The sequence below is a fragment of the Sturnira hondurensis genome, unplaced genomic scaffold (assembly GCF_014824575.4).
Source record: "Sturnira hondurensis isolate 20B ecotype Veracruz unplaced genomic scaffold, ASM1482457v3 Scaffold0022566, whole genome shotgun sequence".
Lineage (NCBI taxonomy): Eukaryota > Metazoa > Chordata > Mammalia > Chiroptera > Phyllostomidae > Sturnira > Sturnira hondurensis.
Genome location: NW_028095197.1, coordinates 5,939,320 through 5,956,833, shown reverse-complemented (window position 1 = coordinate 5,956,833; position 17,514 = coordinate 5,939,320). Strand labels below are relative to the sequence as shown.

General features: G+C 40.4%; 1 protein-coding gene across 2 annotated transcripts in view; it reads right to left on the bottom strand.

Moving 5' to 3' along the window:
• Positions 1-17,159, bottom strand: part of UBAP1 (ubiquitin associated protein 1) — a 61,858-nt gene extending 44,699 nt beyond the window's left edge. The window contains exon 1 of one of the 2 annotated variants that reach the window (XM_037036166.1): positions 16,939-17,159. The gene's annotated coding sequence lies outside the window, so the exon portion shown is untranslated. The remainder of the gene's footprint in view (positions 1-16,938) is intronic. The other variant, XM_037036167.1, reaches the window with a different exon arrangement.
• Positions 17,160-17,514: the final 355 nt, after the last annotated feature.

Sequence of the window (17,514 nt, the reverse complement as noted above, 5' to 3'; positions counted from 1 at the left end):
CCAGACAATCGTGGTTCGATTCCCAGTCAGGGCACATGCCTGGGTTGCAGGCCAGTTCCCAGCAGGGGACACATGAGAAGCAACCATACATTGATATCTCTCTTCCTCTCTCCTTCCCTTCCCCTCTAAAGATAAATAAAATCTTTAAAAAATATTTTAAAATAAATAAATAAAAATTTTAAAGAAGTAAAAATAAACTTAAAAGGTACAGGAATAAAATTAAAAGTCTATTAAAAGGCAAAAAAGTGAAAATCATTACATGATTGGAAAAACATGATAATCTTGGATAGGACACACAACATCATTGAGATCAATTCTCCCGCCCTGGCTGGTGTGGCTTAGCTGGTTGAGTGCTGACCTGTGAACCAAAAGGGTTCAGGTTTGATTCCTGGTCAGGGAACATGCCTGGGTTGTGGGCCAGATCCCCAGTTGGGGGCATGCAAGAGGCAACCAGTGTTTCTCTCACACATTGATGTTTCTCTCCCTCTCTTTCTTCCTCCCTTCCCCCGTCCCTAAAAAATAAATAAAATCTTTAAAACAAAAAAATAAAATCAATTCTCCCTAAATTACTATACAAATGTGCCATGATGCAAATGAAGACTGAAGTATTCTGTTTTTTTCTATACTAGATAAGCTGATTCTAAAGTTCATATGGTAACAACAATTATATAACAACAGCCAAGAAAACTCCATATAAAATAGTAAAGGGAGACTAGTCTATCAAATGTTAAAATACTTATATAAGATATAGTACTTAAAGCTGTGCTGTACTGATACATAAAGAAACATATCAATGAAACAGAATAGAAATCCCTAAAATACCCCAAATATGGAAATCTGGTACATAGTAAAGCTGCATCTAAAATCTGTGAAGTGACGGGACAACTGGGTAGCCATCTAGAAAAAAAGTAACGTTGGATTCTTATCTCACACTCTTTATCAAAATAAATTACAGATGGATTAAAAGTATAATATGCAACTGCCCAAATGTATAAATCCTATTTTCATCCTACACAGAAAGCTAATGGGCAAAAATAACAAGCATCTTAAAATTTTTTTAAAAATGCTTGCCTTGTAAAAAATTTAGAAAATGAAGTTATTTTTAACATCAAGAAGTTGTAATGTATGTTTTCTCACTAATTACTCTTGCAAATGAAGTTTTACCAAGTTATTAATCACATGGTATACTTAACACTACAAGAAAAGCAGCTAGTGACTCAACACAAAGTTCATTACACAGTTTAATAAAAATTGGTTATAGTTGAATACCAACTCATTAAAATGTAAAAAGCAACAAGGGGTTTACTGAACCAAAACATCATCTCCTCTCCAACTCTTTCAAAAATCACATTACACCAGGCTGCTGTGGCTCAGTGGACTGAGCACCAGCCTGCAAACCAAAGAGTTGCCAGTTCAATTCCCAGTCACTGCACACGCCTGGGTTGTGAGCTAGGTCTCCAGTTGGGGATGTGCAAGAAGTTATAGATTGATGTATCTCTCACACATTGATGTTTATCTCCCTCTCTTTCTCCCTCCTTTCCCCTCTCTCTAAAAATAAATAAATAAAATCTTTAAAAGAACAAAAAAATAGAAGAGAACTATTTCAATTTGATAAAGGGCATCAATAAAAAAAACCCACAGTTAACATCGTACCTAGTAAAAGACTTTTCCCTTAAGTTCAGAAATAAGGCAAGGATGTCCATTTTCATCACTGATATTCAACATTGTACTTTAAGTTCTAGACAGTGCAATAAGACATGAACAAGAAATAAATGGTATCCAGACAGGAATAAGCAAACAAAATCTGTCTTTTCTTCACAGACAACATGACCTGTAGAAAATCTAGTAGAATCTACAAAAGGATACTAGAACTAATGCCTAAGTTTCTAAGATTGGACGCTATAAGATTGATATATAATAATTAAGTGCATTTTTAAATACTAGTAATAAACAAATTGAAATTTTAAAAATCACCATTCACAACAGCACCAAAAAATATGAAACTCTTAGGGATATAAGAGTTTACACAAAAAAATGTGCAAAAAATCTGTACATTGGAAACTAAAAAGACTGTTCAGTCTACTTTAACAAAATACTATAAACTCAATGGCTTATAAAAAACAGAAATGTATCTCTCCTAATTCTGGAGCTGGGAGTCAAAGATCAATGAACCAGCAGATTTAGTGCCTGGTGAGAGCCTGCTTCCTGGTTCACTGACAGCTATCTTTTCACTACAACCTCCTAAGACAATGGAATTGGGCAAGGAAGATCTCCTCAGCCTCATTTATAAGGGAATCAATCACAACAGTTCCCCACTTATGACCTAATTACCTTCTAAAGACCCTCCAAATGCCATCACCTTGGGAATTAGGTTTCAACATATAAATTCAGGTAGAAGGGAGGGGAAGGGGGTGAACAAATAGTCTATAACAAAGGCCGAAATAAATAAATATATACCATGATAAAAGGCTGTAACACTCAATATTTCTAAGATGTTACTTTTCCCCAAATTGATCTATAGTCAATACAATCCCAAACAAAAACCTACCAGGCTTTTTGTAAATATTCTGACAAGCTAATTCTAAAATTCACACAGATGCAAAGAACCTATATAGCCAAAACTGCTTTGAGACACTTCCTGATCTCAAATTTTATTATATAGCTACAGTTATCAGGTAATGTGATACTGGCATAAAGACAGACAAATAAATCAAGAAAATAGAACAGAGTCCAAAAATAAATCCACATATATATGGGCAAACTATTTTTAAGCTACAAAAGCAGTTCATCAGAGAAAGGGTAATCTTTTCCACAGAAAGTACCAGAACAAATGAATATCTATATTCAAAAGATAAAATAAAGCCAACTTCCCCATCCATATCTCACAACATGTAGAAAAATATTACTTTAAAATGGACCACAGACTCTGTAAAATCTAAAACAATACAACTTCTAGAAGAAAACGTAAAAGAAAATCTTTCTGACCTTGGATTAGGCAATGATTTCTCAGATATTAGCACCAAAAGTACAAACCAAATCAGACAGAAGACAGAAAACAGATACCGTATGATTTTACTTATATAGAGCATCTAAAAGAAGCCAAAACAAATGAACAAACAAAACAAAATGGAACCAGAAAACAGAGAACAAACTGATGGTTGCCATAGGACTGAGGTTAGGGGGACAGACATGTAGACCAAAAAGGAGTTCTATGGAAATTAAACTCACAGGGTGATCTAATCATAAATTCCTAACAGGGCAAGTTATGGTAGGTAGTCATGCCCTAGGTATATAAAAAATTTTTTTTAGATTTTTATTTGTTTATTTTTAGAGAGAGAAGGGAAGGTGAGAGGGAGAGAAACATCAATGTGCGGCCACCTCTCATATGCCCCTTATTGGGGGCTTGGCCCGCAACCCAGGCATGTGCCCCGACTGAATCAAACCGACTCCATCAAACTGGCGACCCTCTGGTTCGCAGGCCCACGCTCAATCCACTGAGCCACGCCACCCAGGGCTAATTTCTTTAGTAAAAGACTTACTTTGTCTTAAACAAGCACCATCCACTGTTTCTGTGAATCTAGGTTAAGCTTTGAAATGCCCCCTTTCAGACTCCTCCTTCTAAAGTTTGACCACTGAGAGAGCACAAAATCTTAACTATCCTGTAATCTGATTAGGGTCTTGCTTTCTCTCACTTTCATGTAAACTTCCTTTCTATCCTCCTCAATCTCAAATGCATAAAAGAAACTGCAAACTGTTATTCTTCTAAGTATTTTTCTCGGTCTCTGGAGACCTTGCTTCTAGGTGTTTTTCCCTGTTTGACTCAAATTTTTACAAAAATTCTCTACAGATTTGGACATTCTTTTTTAAAAATATTTTATTTATTTATCTTTAGAGAGAGGAGAGAAGGAGAGAAACATCAATGTATGGAACTGGCCTGCAACCCAGGCATGTGCCCTGACTGGGAATCGAACTGCGATCATGTGGTTCGCAGGCCCCCGCTCAATCCACTGAGCCACACCAGCCAGGGCCTGGACATTCTTATATCAACAGGTGAAAAAAGTGAAGAAGAATAAGAGGTACAAACTTCCAATTATAAAATTATACAGCACAAGAGATACAGTCAATAATATTGCAGCCCTGGCCAAATAGTTCAGTTGGTTAGAGCACCATCCCAATATACCAAGGATGCGGGTTATGGGGTAGCTCAAGACATGGCCCCTTCCATCACCCATGATAAGGGCTGGCCATGGGGCCCCTGGCCAGAAGGAATGTGTATTGATTTGGGAATGAATTGTAACTCCTTCCTTATCTCCATTTGGGAGCCACTTCTGGCCCTATGACTGCTTCTTGACCTTTCTTTCTGTACATATACACTGACGTAATATAGTTTAGAGTCACAGGTTGGACACACACTTCCTTTGTCTAGGACAAGTTATAACAAGCCTCAGACCAGAGGAGGTGCAGTCTCTCTCGCACTGACCTGCTGCCATGAGTACATTCCCCTGTAATGTAATAAACAGCATGTCCACATTGGCTAGTCCTCTGGGTGATTTTTTCTGAATATCACGAACACTTAAGCAACTCCCTGATTTGGGGCTCCTGTGCTACACAGGTTCAATCCAGTTCAGGGCACAAACAAGAAGCAACTAATGAATGCATAAAAAATGGGACAACAAATCTATGTCTCTTCTCTCTCAAATCAATAAAACAATGTTTCAAAAATATTGTAATAACTTGGCATAGTGAACAGATGGTTACTAGACTAACGTGATGATGACACTGTAAGCTATAAAAATGTTGAATCACTATGTTGTACACCTAAAACTAATACTATTGTATGCCCACTATAATAAAAAGAAATTCTATGAGGTCCAAGAAGGCAGCAGCATAGGACACTGATTTCACCCACTTCCATTGGCAAACTCAAATATATACATATACAGAGAACAATTACTCCCGTGAGGTAACTGAGGGCTTGAATGAAGAGCTTCTGAACAAACAAGTGAAAGAGAGAAAGAGAAAGAGAAAAGAGAAAGAGAGAGAGAAAGAGAAAGAGAAAGAGACAGTACAGAGAAGGCTGGGAAACCAGGGCAACACACTCCTAGAGCTATGTGAAGAGTCTGGAGAGGTGGAACTCAGAAGCCCCATTGTTTACACATCCACCTCCATTTCCATAGGGCAGGCAAGAGCTCTGCTTGGGTGCTTTGGCCTATCTGTAAGATCATGGCATGTTCCAAGTTCCCAGCTACATTACAGAACAAAAGAAGAAGGTGGGAACAACAGGGCATCACCACACACTTCCTTTCCACAAGAGCCACTCCAGCCCAGTAAGCACTCCAAGCACCTGCCTGGCTCCAATCAGTTTCCTTAAACCAGGGGTGTCAAACTCATTTTCACCAGGGGCCAAATCAGCCTCTGGTTACTTCCAAAGGGCCAAATGTAATCTCAGGACTGTATAATGTAACTCCTCCTTAACAGTTAAGCAAGAGCTCGGCACTGTTGCTGGGTAGAAACAAGGTGCCAGGCTGGATAAAACAAGGTGGAGGGCCGGATTCGGCCCACAAGTCTTGTGTTTGCCACCTGTGCACAGAAAGCCTACACACAGAGGTCGCTTCTAACAAGATAAAGAAACAAGATAAAGAAACTGCATAGAGTTGGCTGGGGAGCCATGAGAGCTTGCCAGGCACTACCAGAATTCTCCTGGGTCAGTGGTGCAGATGAGTATATCGTTTATGCCCCTCCCACCTCAACAGGGTAGGTGTGGGCTGTATCCAGGTGCTGTGGCCCCTGTGCAAGGTCACTATGACGTGTTCCTGGACACACTGCCTGAGCCCGTTGCAGCCCCCATAAAGGGAACAAGCAAGATCAATAGGGTGTTACTACACGTACCTGGACTCCCCACCTGGAGAACCTCTGGATTGATAGGCCAGTGCCCCACACACCTTAGGTACCCACTTGGCTCCTAGCAGCCTGTCAAAACAGCTGGCACACACAACCTACACACATGTCAATTCTATAAAAGGTCACTATTTCAACACTGGGGAAGAGAGCTATTTTGTCAAATTCATATAAACAAGCATAGAAAACCCAACAAAATGAAAATACAGAATATCTCATAATTGAAGGAACAAGAAAAGCCCCCAGAGGGAAAAAACAAATTAAGAAAATAGCCCTGGATGGTGTAGCTCAGTGGATTGAGCATGAGCCTGCAAACCAAAGGGTCGCCAGTTTGATTCCCAGTCAGGGCATATGCCTGAGTTACAAGCCAGGTCCCCAGTAGGGGACACATAAGGGGCAACTACACATTGATGTTTCTCTCCCACTCTTTTCCCCCCACCCCTTCTAAAAACAAATAAATAAAATATTTTTTTAAATGAAATAATACTGGGACTTCTGGCCAAGATGGAGGTGTAGGCAGACACACTGTGCCTCTTCACACAACCAAATTAAGGACAACAACAATTTAGAAACAAAATAACCATAACTGACAGCAAATTGAACTGTATGGAAGTCGTACAGCCAAGGAGTTAAAATAGACACATTCCTCCAGACCGGTAGGCAGGGCAGAGTCGGGTGGCCAAGCAGAGAGGGGTAGAGGCACAAGAAGCAGTGACACTGGGCGTGCAAGGCACCCTGGGTACGAAAGATGGCAGCAGGTGGACCCTGGGTACAGAGTGGCAATGGGCAGACCCAGAGAGGTGGTGATTGCGAAGCAAGGCATTGCAAGCACAGTGGCTGGCTGACCGGGCAGTGGTTCCATTCACACCCAGATAAACCAGGCGAAACTGGGGAACGAGACAGACCTCGCAACCCACAGTCCCAGCACCGGGAAATAAAGCCTCAAAACACCAACTGAAAACATCTGTGGGGGTTGAGCCCCAAGGATAGACTCCCAGCCTCACAGGAGAGAGTTTGCTGGAGAGAAGCACAGGGTCTTATAACATACAAAAGCCCACCCACATGGGAATCAGCACCAGAAAGGTCCAGTTTGCTTGGGGGAAGAGGCAGAAGGGACTGAGGTCCAACAGAGAGCGGAGCAAGCACCATTGTTCCTTCTTGGACCCCGCCCCAACATACAGCAGCACAACCCAGAAACTGGGTTGCCCCACCCTGGTGAACACCTAAGGCTCCGCCCCTCACACATAAAAGGCGCAAGACACACACACACAAAAAAGGCCCAAAAGGAAAAACAGATCAAAGCTCCACAGCAAACACAACTAAGCATCCAAGAAATAGCCAACCTATCAGACGCACAGTTCAAAGCATTGGTGATCAGGACGCTCACAGAATTGGTTAAATCTGGTTGCAAATTAGATGAAAAAATGAAGGCTACACTAAATGAAATGAAGGAAAATGCACAGGGAACCAATAGTGATGGGAAGAAAACTGGGACTCAAATCAATGGAGTAGACCAGAAGGAAGAAAGAAACAACCGAACAGAAAAGAACAAAGAAACAAGAATTCAAAAAAATGAGGAGAGGCTTAGGAACCTCCAGGACACCTTTAAATGTTCCAACAGCCAAATTATAGGGGTATCAGAAGGGGGACAGGAAGAGCAACAAGTAGAAAACTTATTTGAACAAATAATAAAGGAGAACTTCCCCAATTTGGCTAAGGAAATAGACTTCCAGGAAGTCCAGGAAACTCAAAGAGTCCCAAAGGAGTTAGACCCAAAGAGGAACACACGAAGGCACATCATAATTACATTACCCAAGATTCAAATGAAGGAGAGAATCCTAGAAGCAGCAAGAGATAAGGGGACAGCCACCTACAAAGGAGTTCCCATCAGACTATCAGCTGATTTCTCAAAAGAGACCTTACAGGCAAGAAGGGGCTGGAAAGAAGTATTCCAAGTCATGAAAGACAAGGACCTACATCCAAGATTTCTCTATCCAGCAAAGCTTTCATTTAGAATGGAAGGACAGATAAAGTGCTTCTCAGAGAAGGCCAAGTTCAAGGAGTTCATTATCACCAAGCCCTTATTATATGAAGTGTTAAAGGGACTTATCTAAGAAAAAGAAGATAAAAAATATGAACAGTGAAAGGACAGCAAACTCACAGTTATTAACAACCACACCTAAAACAAAAACAAAACAAATTAAGCAAACAACTAGAACAGGAACAGAACCACAGAAATGGAGTTCACATGGAGGGATAACAATAAGGGAGTGGGAAAGGGAGAGTGGGGAAAAAGTACAAAGAATAAGTAGCATAGATGGTAGGTAGAATAGTGCAGGAAATGTAGAAGCTAAAGAACTTAAGACACGTGGACATGAACTAAAGTGGGAAATGTGGGTGAGAGAGTGTGTTCAGGGTGGAGGGGAATGAAGGGGGGAATGGGACAACTGTAATAGCATAATCAATAAAATATATTTTTAAAAAATAAATAATACTGGACTTCTGGTCAAGATGGAGGTGTAGGTAGACACAAACACTTCACCTCCTTGCACAACCATAAGAAGGATCACAACTAACATCAAAACAAAAAACACCCAGAAGTTCCAGAAAATCGAACTGTATGGAAATCCGACAACCAAGGATTTAAAGAAGCCATATTCATTCAGACAGATAGGAGGGGTGGAGACAGGGAGTTCGGACAGAGAGGATATAGTATGACGGAGGCAAGGCAGCCAGCCAAACAAGCAGTTCCACATTCTCTGGGGTGGATAAAATCAGTAGGGATACCTTGGAAGCAAGCGATCCCAGCCCCAGACCAGACCACATAGTCCAAGGTTCCATTACTAAGAAAATAAAGCCTCATAACTTCTGGCTGTAAACACTAGTGGGGATTGGGACAGCAGAAGAAACTGCTGGTCTCCCAATAGAGTCCATTTAAAGGGCCCACATGGTCCTAGAATGAATCAAAACTCACCTGCTCTGGCCCTGGCTGGTGTAGCTCAGTGGATTGAGCACGGGCTGTGAACCAAAGTGTCACTGGTTCGATTCCCAGTCAGGGCACAGCCCTGGGTTGCAGGCCAGGTCCCCAGTGGGGGCCATGTGAGAGGCAACTGCACATGGATGTTTCTCTCCCTCTCTTTCTCCTTCCCTTCCCCTCTCTCTAAAAATAAATAAATAAAATCTTTAAAAAAGAAACTCACCTGCTCTGGGAATAACCAAGGGACAGCAGCTACAGGGACAACAGTCACATAAAGGAAGGAGGTGAAGTGACTGGAAACAGGGCAACTGCAGAGCAAGCCTCAGCAACAATGTCCCCTCTCTGACACCTCCCCCACATAGAGTTACAAAGTGGTAAAGTGGGTTGCTGCATCTTGGCAAATACCTAAGGCACCACCCCATACAGATTAACAGGTATACTGGGCCAAGAAGTCAAAGCAGCTCTACCAAATACACAGAAACAAACACAGGAAGGTTACCAAATTGAGGAGACAAAGAAATATGGCCCAAATGAAAAAACAGAGCAAAATCCCTGAGAAAGAACTAAGCAAAACAGAGACAGCCAACGTATCAGACACAGAATTCCAAACACTAGTGATTAGGATGTTCAGAGAACTCACTGAAAATGGCAAAAGCATAAGGGAAGAAACGAAGGCTACACTAAGTGATGGAAGGAAGCTGGGGTTCAAATCAATGATTTGGAACAGAAGGAAAAAATAAACAGTCAACCAGTACAGAATGAAGAAATGTGAATTCAAAAAAACAAGGAGAGAATAAAAAGACTCTGGGACATCTCCAAAAGCGCCTATATTCGAAGAATCATAGGGATACCAGAAGGAGATGAGAAAGAGCAAGAAATTCAAAACTTATTTGAAAAAAAATAATAAAAGAAAAAACTTCCCTAACTTGCTGAATGAAATAGATATACAAGTCCAGGATGCACAGAGTCCCAAACGAGTTGGACCCAAAGAGGGCCACACCAAGATACATTATAATTAAAATGCCAAAGGTGGAAGATAAAAAGAATCTTAAAAGCAGCAAGAGAAAAGGAGACAGTTACCTACAAAGGAGTTCCCGTAAGAATGTCAGTTGATTCTCAAAAGAAACCTTGAAGGCACGAAGTGGCTGGAAAGAAGTATTCAAAACCATGAAAGGCAAGAGCCTACAACCTAGATTACTCTATCCAGCAAAAATATAATTTAGAATGGAAGGGCAGATACAGTGCTTCCCAGACAAAGGAGTTCATCATCACCAAGCCATTATTACAAGAAATGTTAAAGGGACTTATCTAAGAAACAGATGATCAAAACTATGAACAGTAAAATTACAGCAAACTCACAACTATCAACAACTGAATCTAAAAAACAAAAACAAACTAAGAAAACAACCAGAACAGGAACAGAATCATAAATATGTAAATCATCTGGAGGGTTATCAGTGGGGAGGGGGAAGGGAAAGAATGGGGAAAAAGGTACAGGGATTAAGAAGCATAAATGGCAGGTACAAAACAGACAAGAATGTTAAAGAAAGTATAGAAAATGGAGAAGCCAAAGAACTTACATGCATGACCCATGGCCATGAACTAAGAGGAGGAATGCTGAAGGGAAGGGAGGTACTGGGCGGATGGGAGCACAGGGGGAAACACTGGAACAACTGTAATAGCATAACCAATAAAATATACTTTGAAAAAAATAAAATAACTAATATTTATTCTCCTTAAACTATTTCAAAAATTGAAGAGGAATAAACACTTCCAAACTCATTATACAAAGCCAGCATTACCTTAATACCAAAGCCAGACAAAGACATTACAAAAAAAAGGAAATTACAGGCCTATATCCTTCATGAACATAGATGCAAAAGTTCTCTAGCAATATTAGTAAATTAGATCCAACATTAAAAGGATTATACAACATGACCAAGTGGGATTCATCGCAGGGTGGATCAGTATTTGTAATATACATCACAATAACAAAATAAATAGTAAAAACATCTGATCATCAACAGATACTGAAAAATCATTTGACAAAATCCAACATCTTTTATGATAAAAATTCTCAACAAAATGAGTTTAGAAGGAACATATCTCAACATAATAAAGGCTATATATGACAAACCCACAGCTAATTATCATCCTGCTACCCACAGCAATCAAACTAGTCAGAAAGAATGAAGTAAAACTCATTATTTGCAGATGGCATAATACTATACATAGAAAACCCTAAAGACTCCACCAAAAATTATTACAACTAACAAACAAATTCAGTAAAGCTGCAGGATACAGAATCAATATACAGAAATCTTTTACATTTCTATACACCAATAACAAATGATCAGAAGAAATTAAGAAAATCCCATTCATAATTGCCTTAAAAAACATAATATACCTAGAAAAATTAAACCAAATAATTGAAAGACACTGAAGAAAAAATGAAGCACATACAAATAAAGGGAAAGGTATACTTTGCTCATGAACTGGAAACCATAAATTGTAAACCATAAACCAAAACTGTAAACCTATTTTTGCCCACCCCCATATGCTACAAACCATGAGGAAAAAAAGAGTTTGAAAATTTCAATTCATTAAAATTACACTTTTCCCCCAAAAGACTACGAAGAGATGAAAAAACAGGTCACAAATTGAGAGGATATTTGGGATCCATGACTTAACTAATAATAAATATACAAAATATATAAATTCAATCAATCAGAAAAAAACTCAAAATAAAAATAGGCACACCTGGCTGGTGTAGCTCAGTGGATTGAGCGCGGGCCTTCGAACCAGACGATCGCGGTTCGATTCCAGTCAGGGCACATGCCTGGGTTGCAGGCCAGTTCCTGGCAGGGGCCAGTTCCCAGCAGGGGATGCACGAAAAGCAACCATACATTGATGTTTCTCTTCCTCTCTCCTTCCCTTCCCCTCTAAAGATAAATAAATAAATATTTTTTAAAAATAGGCACAAAACTTCACAGAAGGAGCACAAATGGCCTATGAACACATGAAAAGATGCTCAACTTCAGGAAATTAATAAAAACATAACAGATACCATTTCAAACCCACTAGATTACAAAAAAATTTTTAAAGTCTGACAATATTGCCCCAGCCAGGTAGCTCAGCTGGTTGAGCAATCATTCAGTACACCAAAAGAATGTGGGTTTGATCCTCAGTCAGTGCAATAATCTAGGCTGTGGGTTCAATCCTGGGCCAGGAGGCAACAGATATATGTTTCTCTTTCATACTGATGTTTCTCTTCTCTTTCTTTCTCTCCCCCCTGGCTTTCTTCTCTAAAATTAATAAAACTTATCATCAGGTGAAGATTTAAAAAAAAGTCTGACAGTATCAAGTGTTGGGGAGGAAGTGAAAAACAAAACACCCTCGCTGGGCTCTTGATTCAGTAAGCACAACATTCACATTTACCATGAACAAATTCAATGACTCAAAAACTGTAAGTGAACAATAATTAAATAAATTTTTTTAAAAAACACCTGTAAGTGTTTAGTAAGCATTAGTCAACTGATAATGACCAATCCAGAATTCTGGGAATACACTCAAAATACTGCCAAATACAAACTTTGGCCCTTAATGAACTGAGTCCAACCTGATTCAGCAATACAAACAAGAAAATTTTTAGTCACTTGTTCAGTTTCTCTACTTTATTTTGTTAAGTACAAAACAGTAAGGTATTCATTTCCTCCTAAAATACTGATGACATCTTAACTGACTACCATTTTAATGAACTGCCCTGACTGGAGTGGCTCATTTGGTTGGGCACCATCAGCAGAGTGAAAGGTCACTGGTTCAATTCCTGATCAGGGCACATGCCTGGGTTTTCGGTTCACCCCCTGGTCAGGCACATATAAGACAACCAATCAATGTTTCTCTCTCACATCAGTGTTTTCTCTCCCTCTCTCTCTCCCTTCCCTCTCTCTAAAAATAAATAAAATCTTTAGAAAAATAAATTTTTTAAAGATAAGACAATCTTTTTTAAAAGATTTTATTTATTTATCTTTAGAGGGGAAGGGAAAGGTAGAGGGAGAGAAATACCAATGTATGGTTGCCTCTCATGCATCCCCTGCTAGGGACTGGCCTGAAACCCAGGCATGTGCCCTGAATGGGACTTGAACCACGATCCTTTGGTTCGCAGGCCCACACTCAATCCACTGAGCCACACTAGCCAGGGCAGAAAAATAAAAATTTTAATGAACTATTTAACATTCCAATAACACTACTATTTCTGTGAGAACAAGTACTTTAAAATAGTACAACTTCAAAACTAGTGCTTACACCATTTACTTGATAGGAATTATACAGAACGGCCCTGTGACCACCTAAGAGGGGCAAAATGGTGCAACAAGTGCAGTAGGGGCATTTAAAGTTGGCAGGTACTACCATTTTATAGCTGTAACTTTAGATCCCTAAATTACTCAACTTTAGCCCTGGCTGGTGTGGCTCAGTGGATTGAATGCCAGTCTGCGAACCAAGGGGTCGCTGGTTCCATTCCAAGCCAGGGCACATGCTTGGGTTGCAGGCTGGGGCCCCAGTGTGGGGCACACAAGAGGCAACCACACATTGATGTTTCTCTCCCTTTCTCTTTCCCTTCCCCTCTCTCTAAAAATAGACAAATAAGGCCCTGGCTGGTGTAGCTCAGTGGATTGAGCGCGGGCCTGCGAACCAGACGATCGCGGTTCGATTCCCAGTCAGGGCACATGCCTGGGTTGCAGGCTGGTTCCTTGCAGGCTAACTCCCAGCAGGGGACGCACGAAAGGCAACCATACATTGATGTTTCTCTCCCTCTCTAAAGATAATAAATAAAATCTTAAAAAAAAAAAGACAAATAAAATGTTTTAAAAATTACTCAACTTCTCTGATCCTCAATATCTAGAAGGATGAGTATCACCAACTGCCCACCTGATCAAACAGTATGGATTAAATGAGATTATGTAAAGTGCTTCACAGTGCCTAGCTCACTGGCACAGGCCCAGTGTTGGCACCTTTCCCTTTGTAAATGTTGCTACCGTCACCTAAAAATCTTAAGCCTGAATTATAATTCTCATAGAAAAACATTACTCTTACATTCAAATTATTTCCCAACGTTACAAGAAATTGTGGGCTATAGGTTAGAAGAACAATCCCTTCCTTCTTTCTCTAACTGAAAGAATCTTTCCTGTAAGAAAATAGAGTATGCCCTGACCCGTAGCTCAGTTGGTTGGAGCATCATCCTGTATACCAAAAGGTTGGAGGATCAATTTCTGGTCGGGGCACACACCTGGTTCAGAGTTCTATTCCCCACCCCTGTCAAGTCACACACAAGAGGTGACCTTACAAGAAGCAACCAATCAATGTTCCTCCCTCTCTTTCTCTCAAATCAATGAAAATATCTTCAGTGAGGGTGAAAGGAGGGAGGGAGGGCGGGAAGGAAGTCAGTCAAGTGTTGGTTTTTATTCTAAGAAAAAGTTTATTTAATACTTAAGGTACTGCATACTATCTGTTGCATATATTGAGAAAGATTAAGAAAATCTTAAGAAAATTACCTGATTAATGATGAACTGATGGTTGGTTTTGGGGGTTTTTTGGTTGGTCTATGGGGAAGAAGGTTTACACTAAAAAAACCCTCAAACCATTCAACAATAAGATNCTCCCTCTCTTTCTCTCAAATCAATGAAAATATCTTCAGTGAGGGTGAAAGGAGGGAGGGAGGGCGGGAAGGAAGTCAGTCAAGTGTTGGTTTTTATTCTAAGAAAAAGTTTATTTAATACTTAAGGTACTGCATACTATCTGTTGCATATATTGAGAAAGATTATCTTAAGAAAATTACCTGATTAATGATGAACTGATGGTTGGTTTTGGGGGTTTTTTGGTTGGTCTATGAGGAAGAAGGTTTACACTAAAAAAACCCTCAAACCATTCAACAATAAGATTAAAGAACAGGAAATATTTCTAATTCTTGTATCTACATTCTTGGCTAATGAAAATACATCTACAATGGTGAAAATACTTGAGAGAATTTTAGTCAATGAATAAACCTCAGAAATCTCACTTTAAATACCTTACTTTAGTCAAGACATAAAAAATACAGAAGATAAAGTGACATTTGCCAGTCCAAGAAATGTGAGCTACCAACCATTGATGAGGTCTACAAACCTAATATTTTATCAGGATACTATTACTGTCTTCTTCAAAATCAAAATGAAACAAGCCCTGGCTGGTGTAGCTCAGTGGATAGAGAGCACGGGCTGCAAGCCAAAGGGTCGCAGGTTTGATTCCCAGTCAGGGCACATGCCTAGGTTGCAGGCCACGCAAAAGGCAACCACACATTACTGTTGCTCTCCCTCTCTCCTTCCCTTCCCATCTCTCTAAAGATAAATAAAATATTTTTAAAAATTAAAATGAAACATAAAATCTTTCAGATATACATAAAATGTACCATGATGAGGTCATGAGTCAAACACAAAAGAAAAATTCTGGAAGTTTTTATATTTACAAACTTTACTTTTCTTCCTCTGTCTTCATTTCTAGAATGACTCTGTCTTCCAATGAGGCCATAGCAAGTTATTTGCTATGCAGTGATAGAACTGATTACTAAAGAAACATTAATATTACAATTTCCACAATTACAATGACTCTTATTAATACAACACACAATAGGCATTCATTAAGTGTCAAATAAATCACAGAAAAAATAAATACAAATAAAAATAGGACAGATTAGAAACAAAAATTTAATTTAAAAATTCCACTGAAAAATAAGTTAGTGCAAAAAAATAAGTTAATGTAGACAATGTAATACTTTAAACTAGACATTTCAGTCTTTGCTACAAAATAATACAGAAACCCTCGGTTTAATTTGTTTGAGACATTAACTAGAAAGGACTAGCTATTGCTAATGACTAACTATCCTGTTTTTCCACCATCAAATCTGACAAAATTTTTAAAGAGAAACGTCTATCATATCTATCCAAATTCTCAAATACTAACATACAATTGAGGAAAGAGATAAAGCACTAGTAAGTGCAGTTAGAACACAATATATTTAATAGTTAACTAAATTCCCAAATCTGGTTTGCAATACTCCATTTGTCTAAAAACTCTCAAAAGTTTCAGTTTAATATAAAATCTATTTTTATGATCAGCCATACTTTTAAGAAGCTACTATAAAAACCAGTACATGTGACCCTGGCTGGTGTAGCTCAGTGGATTGAGCAGGGCCTGTGAACCAGACAATCACGGTTCGATTCCCAGTCAGGGCACATTCCTGGGTTGCAGGCCAGTTCCCAGCAGGGGCCAGTTCCCAGCCAGGGATGCACAAGAAGCAACCATACATTGATGTTTCTCTTCCTCTCTCCTTCCCTTCCCCTCTAAAGATATTTAAAAAAAAAAAAAAAAACTGTGGCAACAACGCTAATACCAGAGATCACTGATATAGATCAAATAAACTGTAACTTGATGTTCCACAAGAAAGATTTCAGGCTGTTTCAGAGGCACAGGTGGACTGTACAGGTAACAACAGAAGTGGCAAGATAAACATACCTGGAGAAGACCTGACAATGTCAAAGATACCCCCAAAGATCATCTACCCCCTCCCTTGCTCCCAAATCTCATCACCTCAGGGAGAACTAAATCTGCACCTCAAGTCCGCAGCTCACCCTCAACTCCACATCACTTACCTTCTTTACTAAAACCTGGATCCACCTCCCCGGAATTCTCTAATTGCTACCCAGCTCTCACTCCACCAAGATAGATGCAAGATAGATGTCACCAGAGCTTATCTTCCAGTAGTTTCTTAGTCCCCTTAATCCGAACTCATTTTCCCACAACCCATCTGCCCTTCTCCCCTTTCAACTCACCCCGACCCATCTCCCTGAATCCTCCCCAAGTCCGGATCTCTGACCCCTTCTCCCTCCCACTCCCTCACTCTAACTCCTTTCATCCAGCTGGGCCTCTAGCCTCTTTCCCGGCTTCCCTCCCCCATCCGTCTCCCGGTACCGGCGCCCTACCCCCAACTCCGCCCCTCTGCCCCTCCCCCAGAAGGAGGCCCCCCTCACCTGAACGCCACTACAGCCGCTGTCCCAAAACCCGAGAGGTGCTAGCGCCGGCCGACCTCCCTGGCTCCGTCCTCGCTGAGCTTTTGACGGTCCCTAGGGAGAGCAAACGCCACCACCTTCAACTGTACGCGCCCCAGGCCAGACCGTCACTGAAGCCACAACCAGTAGCACAACCGCCATGTTGAAGTCCTACTTCCCTCCTCCTTTCCCTTACTGCCCCGCCCTTTTGGGCGTCTGATGTCATGGCGCCGCACTCCACGCCCCCTGGGCCAATGGGAGGGGCCGATGGTGACATAACTAATGTCTGTTCCAGTACTAAACTTCGGCTGCTTGGAGCATTGCAATCCGAATGGGTGAACCCTGCTGATCCGAAGGGAGGGAAGGAAAGAGGGGGTTGATAAAAGGGTAAGGCTTAGAGATTGGACAAGAGGATTTAGGAAGACTGGTTGAAATTTAGGGACCAGAGTTGAAGGGGCAGAAGGCAGATAAGATTCAGGAAAATGAGTTCAGATTTAGGGGACTAACACACTACTGGGATGGACTCAGTAAATACCTGGCGGGGACGGAGATGCTTGA